The 7,414-nt window shown below is 48.9% G+C and overlaps 1 non-coding gene across 1 annotated transcript; it reads right to left on the reverse strand.

The window, feature by feature from the left end:
* Window positions 1–7,331: 7,331 nt before the first annotated feature.
* Window positions 7,332–7,414, reverse strand: trnal-cag (transfer RNA leucine (anticodon CAG)). Its single transcript has one exon. It is a non-coding gene; the product is annotated as a tRNA-Leu (tRNA).

Below are 7,414 nucleotides of genomic sequence, written 5' to 3' on the forward strand. Positions count from 1 at the left end.
CATGTGTGTGGGAAGGGATTCACTCAGTCATTCAATCTCCTGCAACATCAGCAAGTTCACATGTAACTGCAGGGGTTGGATTCTGCTGTTGTTGCTGCTATTCATCACTTTCTGAGACAAAGTTGGGTCTTACTTTATAACCAGTGTAGTCCAGAGCAAAAGCGTCTTCTTAATGTTGAGATAAACGGGAGAAGAAACCGGGAAGTGGCGGCGAGGATGGGGGAGGTGCTGCACCATCACTTTAATGGTGCACCCTCCCTCCCCCGGGGTCCTCGCTGCACGTCCGCCAGGCCTGGCGGCTCTGATTGGGGTCGTGAGAGCCCCTGAGACTCGGTGCAGCTGAGGCTGCGCTCACTCCCGCTCAGCTCTGTTGTGATATTTAAAATACGAAAGGCCTGTTGGACTGAGAGCTGATCTGGAATTTAGAAAGCAGCATTACTGGAGGCTCATTGCTGCTCAGCACAATCTCACCCCCGATCCTGGGAATTGTTGATTCTACACCCTGTAGTTCAGTTCTTCACTTAACTAGAGGGGGAGATGTGTGAGCAGAAAAACAGAGCAAATTAAAAAACACAGCTGGACAGATGTGCAACAGGTCAATCCACTGTTACAATAACTCCATCACTGACTCCCTCCTGACAGTAACCAGCCCTTTCACAGAGACTGTGGGTGGCTCTGAAAAGAGCCTTTGGTTTATTAGATGACATTTTGGCCGCATTACTTTTTCTGGGAGCTCTGAGCGCTGGTTTTCTTGGGCAGCAGCAAGGCCTGGATATTAGGCAGCACCCCGCCCTGAGCGATGGTCACGTCTCCCAGCAGCTTGATGAGCTCCTCGTTGCTGCGGACGGCCAGCTGCAGGTGTCTGGGGATGATGCGGGTCTTCATGTTGTCCCGGGCCGCGTTACCGGCCAGCTCGAGGATTTCAGCGGTCAGATACTCGAGCATTTTGCAGCGCCAACATCATCACATTTCCGCAACAAATCCATCTTCGTGCATGCGTGATAAAGCATCATTGGGTATCTAGCCACCCCATCCACCCACCACGTGGCTGGAGGAAGTGGCTGAATGGGAGATTTTGAAGCTGTAGCTCTCCCCCCTCGGCAACTCACTCCAGGCCTCGACGATTCCCCCCCTCAGCCGCTCGCTCCAGACCTCGCTGCTCCCCCACCCCCCCCCCCACTCCCCTGGCCAGTTGTTCCTCGCTTCGCACCACCCCACTCTCTGGCCACTCGCTCCAGGCCGTGCCGCTTCCCTCCTCTCAGCCACTCACTCCTACGTCGCCCTGTCACTCCTTGCGGCCCTCCTGCTTCTACAGGTGGCGCCTGGTGAAGAAATGTGGGAGCGAGTGTCACGGCCAGAGCTAGCAGCTGTGGGCTGGGCTGGGACAGGGTGGGGGGTGGGGGTGCGGAGAGCGAACAGCCAGAGTGCGGAATTTCACCAGTAGGGAGGAGGGGGAGAAAGCGAGTTGCAGAGAGGGGGAGTGCGGTCAGTGGGGTGGGAGCTAGTAGCTGCGTTCGGGTGAAGTCAATCCTGGTCAGTTATATAAACAAATCACAATAACGAATTGGCAGCACATTTTATCCTCTGCCCGATTTTCCTTTCCATCGATCGGGGTGCTAATTCACTATCTTCCAACGGAAATTCAATCATAAAATTCCTTTTGTATTTAATAGGATTACTGAAATGTTAAATGGATCTGAGGATGACAGTTAGTATTAGCAAACGCACCCGAGTGAATTAGCACCCCAATCGATGGAAAGGAAAATCGGGGAATGTAGAGAATGTGCTGCCAATTCGTTATTGAGATTCGTTGAGTTATTCGATTCTGCCCAACACTGAAATTGGCGGCTTTTTTGAATTCAACCTTTCTGCCAGGACGACAATTTAAGCCAATGATTTGCTGTATTTTCTAATTCGAGGCTCGGCAATTGGTTAAGACATGCGAATGGGAAGAGGGTGACCAATCAGAAGTGGGCTCTGGATAGCGCGGGCTCAAACTGCGGGAATTCCAGGTCCCTGAATGAATGAGCTGAAACTGATCAGTTTCACAAACCCTGTCAGTTTCAGTGCAGGAAACACCGTCTCGGGGAAAATAACATCACAAGTGGGTCTGGTTACAGTGACCGATTTAACGGCTGCTGCAAAACTCCCGGATTCCCTCATTGCAGCGAAATCATTTTGAAATTCTAGGAAAACAATGAGTGATTCTGGAGGAGTGATGTGGCTTTTCACTGAGGGCATGTGTCGACTGGGGAAATAACTAACTGTAGAGCCTCGGGCACTGTTTACACAGCCCGTTTAGAAAATCAAATCCACTGCACATCCTTGCTGCAAATGAAATGTCAAATTTGGGGATTCTAGTTTTGTATCTCGAACACAGCACAGATTTATTCCAGACAGTTCTAAACAGCCTATCCCAGCTCCAGTTTCTAGGTCACTGCTCTCTCTGTGAGGCGGTGGGTGGCTCTTAGAAGAGCCTTTGTTGTGTTTGCAGGAAAGGGTCGAGTTGTTCAGGCGCTGAATCCGTAGAGAGTGCGGCCCTGCCGTTTCAGAGCGTACACCACATCCATGGCAGTGACCGTCTTGCGCTTGGCGTGTTCAGTGTAGGTGACCGCATCCCTGATCACATTCTCCAGGAAAACCTTCAACACCCCGCCAGTCTCCTCATAGATCAAACCCGAGATCCGCTTGACCCCGCCACGGCGAGCCAGGCGGCGGATTGCTGGTTTGGTGATGCCCTGGATATTATCACGAAGCACTTTGCGGTGCCGCTTTGCTCCGTCTTTGCCCCGTCCTTTCCCTCCTTTACCTCTGCCAGACTTTCTTTTATTAATTTCCAAAATATACTTTATTCATAAAAATCTGTAAAAAAAAAATACATTACAAAACAGTTCCAAAAAGCACCAAGTCAAACAATACAAAGAGTGCAAAGGAGATCAGTTTCCTTCAATACAGGAGTGAGTTGCCTCACAACCCTTCCATTTCATTGTCATGCCATGTACATTTTACAGCAAACAAATATTTTCTGGTTATAGTTCGAGTGGTTTCCCATGGATCCAGCTCCTCAGTTCAGCGTGGTGAGGGGAGCTTACACTGTGGTCTTTCCCCATTGAGCCTTTGCTGCGGCTGCGCCAAGTTTTAGTGAGTCCCTCAGAACGTAGTCCTGGACCTTGGAATGTGCCAGTCTGCAACATTCGGTCATGGACAACTCTTTGCGCTGGAAGACCAGCAAGTTTCGGGCAGACCAAAGAGCGTCTTTCAATGAATTGATAGTCCTCCAGCAGCAGTTGATGTTTATCTCGGTGTGCGTCCCTGGGAACAGCCCAAAGAGCACAGACCCCTGTGCTACAGAGCTGCTTGGGATGAACCTCGACAAAAACCACTGCATCTCTTCCACACCTGCTTTGCAAAGACACATTCCAGGAGGAGGTGGGCGACCGTCTCTTCCCCACCACAGCCAATGCGGGGGCACTGTGCGGAGGGGGCGAGACTTCGGGTGTGCAGGAAGGATCTGACAGGGAGGGCTCTTCTCACCATCAGCCAGGCTACATCTTGGTGCTTGTTTGAAAGTTCTGGTGATGAGTCATTCTGCCAAATGACTTTGGACTTCTGCTCAGGGGACCATCCGACAGGATCCACCATCTCCTTTTCCCGTAGGGCCTTGAGGATATTCCGTGCAGACCACTGCCTGATGGATTGGTGGTCAAAGGTGTTTTTCCACAGAAACTTTTCCATGAAGGATAGGCAGTACGGCACAGTCCAACTTGATGGAGCATTCCGCGGCAATATGACCAGGCCCATCCTTTGCAACACTGGGGACAGATAGAACCTCAGCACGTAGTGACACTTGAAGTTTGCAAACTGGGGATCTACACACAGCTTGATGCAGCCGCACACAAAGGTAGCCATAAGGATGAAGGCGACGTTGGGTACATTTTTCCCGCCCTTATCCAGAGGTTTGAACATCGTGTCCCTCCGGACTCGGATCATTTTGGATCCCCAGATGAAGCGGAAAATGGCTCAGGTGATCGCCACAGCGCAGGAATGCGGTATGGGCCAGACCTGCACCACGGACAGCAATGTGAGCGCCTCGCACCTGATGACCAGGTTCTTACCCATAATGGAGAGAGATCGCTGCTCCCACATGCTCAGCTTATGTTTTACCCTGGCTACTCGCTCCTTCCAGGTTTTGGTGCACGTCCCAGCCCTACCAAACCATATTCCCAGCACCTTCAGGTAGTCTGACCTAACGGTGAAGGGGACAAAGGATCGGTCAGCCGAGTTCCCAAAGAACATGGCCTCGCTCTTGCCGTGTTTAACATTGGCTCCCAAGGCCATTTCGAGCTGGTCGCAGATGCTCATCACTTTGCGCTCAGACAGTGGATCCGAGCATAAAACGGCGACCTCATCCATGTACAGGGAGGTTTTAACCTGAGTGCCTCCGCTGCCTGGGATTGTCACCCCTCTGATGCTGGCATTCTTCCTAATAGACTCAGCAAAGGGTCCAATACTGCAAACAAACAAGACAGGGGAGAGAGGACAGCCCTGTCTGACTCCAGAGTGGATCGGGAAACTTTCTGATTCCCACCCATTGATTGAGACTGCACTACTGATGTTTGTGTAGACTAGTTTGATCCAATTGCAGATTCCCTCCCCAAACCCCATTTTGGAATGCACATCCATCATGTAAGTGTGCGATATCCTGTCAAAAGCCTTCTCCTGGTCCAGGCTGATGAGGCAGGTGTCCACCCTCCTGTCCCGTACATAGGTGATCATATCCCTGAGTAGCGCAAAGATATCAGAGATTGTCCTGCCTGGTATAGTATAGGTCTGATCAGGGTGAATCACCAACTCCAGAGCAGACTTGAATCGACTGGCTATGTCTTTTGACAGAATCTTGTAGTCAGCATTAAGCAGAAATTGGGCCACCAATTTCTGATTTCTGTCCTCTCCCCCTTCTGCTTGTCAATGAGGGTGATGATGCCTTTCCTCATGGATTCTAACATGCTGCCAGCCTGGTGCATACTCTTGTTTACTGGCAGACATGTTGATTCTTTCCTCAAATCAGTGCACAATAAAAGAGACTGATCCTGTCAGGCTCCTTTTTATACAGGCCACCTGGACCTGGCTGAGAAAGGCAGAGTGAGAGCAGGGAGGGGAAGAGACAAGAGTGAAGATTAAACAGAGAGCTCGATGGAGGAGACACCCAGAGTGACAGACAGAGAGAGAATGGCCCCTCATCTTTCAGCTCCACCTCCAGTTTCCTCCGGGCTGCCAATTTCAAACCCTTTATTAACAGTAGAACCGAAACCCAGCTCTCCACACAAACCCTTCCAGACTCGGCCTTCATAGTCAAGGCTTTCCAGAAAGCCGGAGCTTTTAAATATGGTCCCGATGCAATTAACACTCAGTAATATTCCCACCAAAACATAGTCCATTCTATACTAAGAAACCTCCTCAGTAACATCACCATTTCCACACACATCCGCTTCCAGCAGTTTACAGCACCTTACTGCAGCTGTTTGGGGAATCTCCTGTGTTACGATTGGAGTTGGAAAGCGGCCTTTACCCGGCAGTGTTATTGTCTCACACTGAATCTGCCAGACATCCTGTTCTCTTTATTGTGAGAGAGACAGCACGGATTTAGGAAATGTTCATTTGAAATGATCTCTATTGAGAACGAGCCCGGCCGTGGGACAGGTATTCCAGTGCAAAGAGCTGTCCATGACCGAGTGTTGCGGACTGGCACATTGCAACGTCCAAGACAATGTGCTGTGGGACGGCATTAAAGCTTGGGGAAGCCACCATGGAGACTCAATGGGGAAAGGCTGCAGTCGAAGGCCCCAGTAGGCCACAGTACAGTGAGGGGCTGGAACCCGTGTAAAACCCCTCGGGCTGTTTGCACCAGAGAATGTTTGATGTGTAATGTAAATACTGTAAATATAACCTGTGCAGGCAGGGATAGTGCGATACATCATGTACATTATTGAAGGAAACTGATCTGTATTGTACCTTATGTAATATTAAATTTGAACTGCTTTGCAATGTAATTGCACAAATTATATGAATAAAATACATATTGTGCAAAATAAAGCAGCTTTCCTGTCAACACACACCTTGTCTCAGGGCACAACTTTCCTGTGATCTTGTCATACCCAACTTCGCTCTATATCTTCTGACACACACACTTTACAGTCTGTCATTTCCAAAAACAAGCATTCTAAAATCAAAAGACCTTTTGTTTATTTCTCCTTTCTTTTCATTTCTCCTCTATTCTTCTCAATCACTCCCTTCAACAGTCCTATTCAGATCAAGGTGGAATGTGAATCGTGTCACAACTCAGCTGACACTATTATTACCCTTCTTTTCTCTTGTCTCATTCAATGGGAAAGTTTTATTCACAAGTCTGTTGCTGTTTTACACTCTTGCCATACCATCTGGTATTGCATCCATCTGAATTCTGTGCTTTCATGGCCTTATATTTCTTTTCCACTTCTGGGTGATTTGTTTTCTTCAGTTTCATTCAACCAGGCTGGACCACAGGGAAGTTTAGAACCTTTGCCTTGGACGGGTCCACGTTGATCAATTACATTCAGAATCACCTCCTTGAAATAACTCCATAGTACAACTACAGTAACCACACAGCATCTGCTTCAAACACTCCTCCACATTTTATCTGTTCTGACCGTCAACACCTCCAGCTCTTTTGTTTAAGTGGAACCCATCAGGTGTGTATAGGCTCCTTCTATTCTGAAAGCTGTAGCACTGGTTCAGGGAATTCAGCCCTGTTTCTCTACTCGAAAGGATCAGCCATGCTTGATCTGCCTCGTATTTTGCTTTTATTGCAACGTTACAAGACCTCCAATCCTCTGGCACCACACCTGTATCCAGTGAGGGATTGGAAAATGATGGTCAGACCTTCCACTATTTCTTCCCTGGCATCTTTCAACAGCCTGGGGTACATTTCATCTGGTCCTGGTGATTTTTCCACATTCAAGGATGCTCATCCCATTTATACTTCCTCTCTCCTTAAGTTATCACGTCCAATACTTCACACTCCTCCTCCTTCATAACAATATCTGCATCACCCTCTCATTCGGGAAAACAGTAAAGTATTCATTAAGGATATTGGCAACATCTTCCACCCCGATACAAAGGTTACATTTCTGATCTTTTATGTGCCCTGCTGTTTGCTTAGTTGCCTCTTAATCTCATGTTTTGTTGCAACATCTTTGGGTCCATTGTTCCTTTGTTTGTCCATGTTCTTTCCTGCTTTCTCTTTGCTTTTCACCGCTGCTCCCAAACGCCTCCAGTGCAGTCAAAATACAAGGTGTCAGAAGTGGGATTCGAACCCACGCCTCCAATGGAGTCTGCGACCTGAACGCAGCGCCTTAGACCGCTCGGCCATCCTGAC

This window comes from Heterodontus francisci, unplaced genomic scaffold, assembly GCF_036365525.1.
Source record: "Heterodontus francisci isolate sHetFra1 unplaced genomic scaffold, sHetFra1.hap1 HAP1_SCAFFOLD_88, whole genome shotgun sequence".
In the NCBI taxonomy this organism is placed as follows: domain Eukaryota; kingdom Metazoa; phylum Chordata; class Chondrichthyes; order Heterodontiformes; family Heterodontidae; genus Heterodontus; species Heterodontus francisci.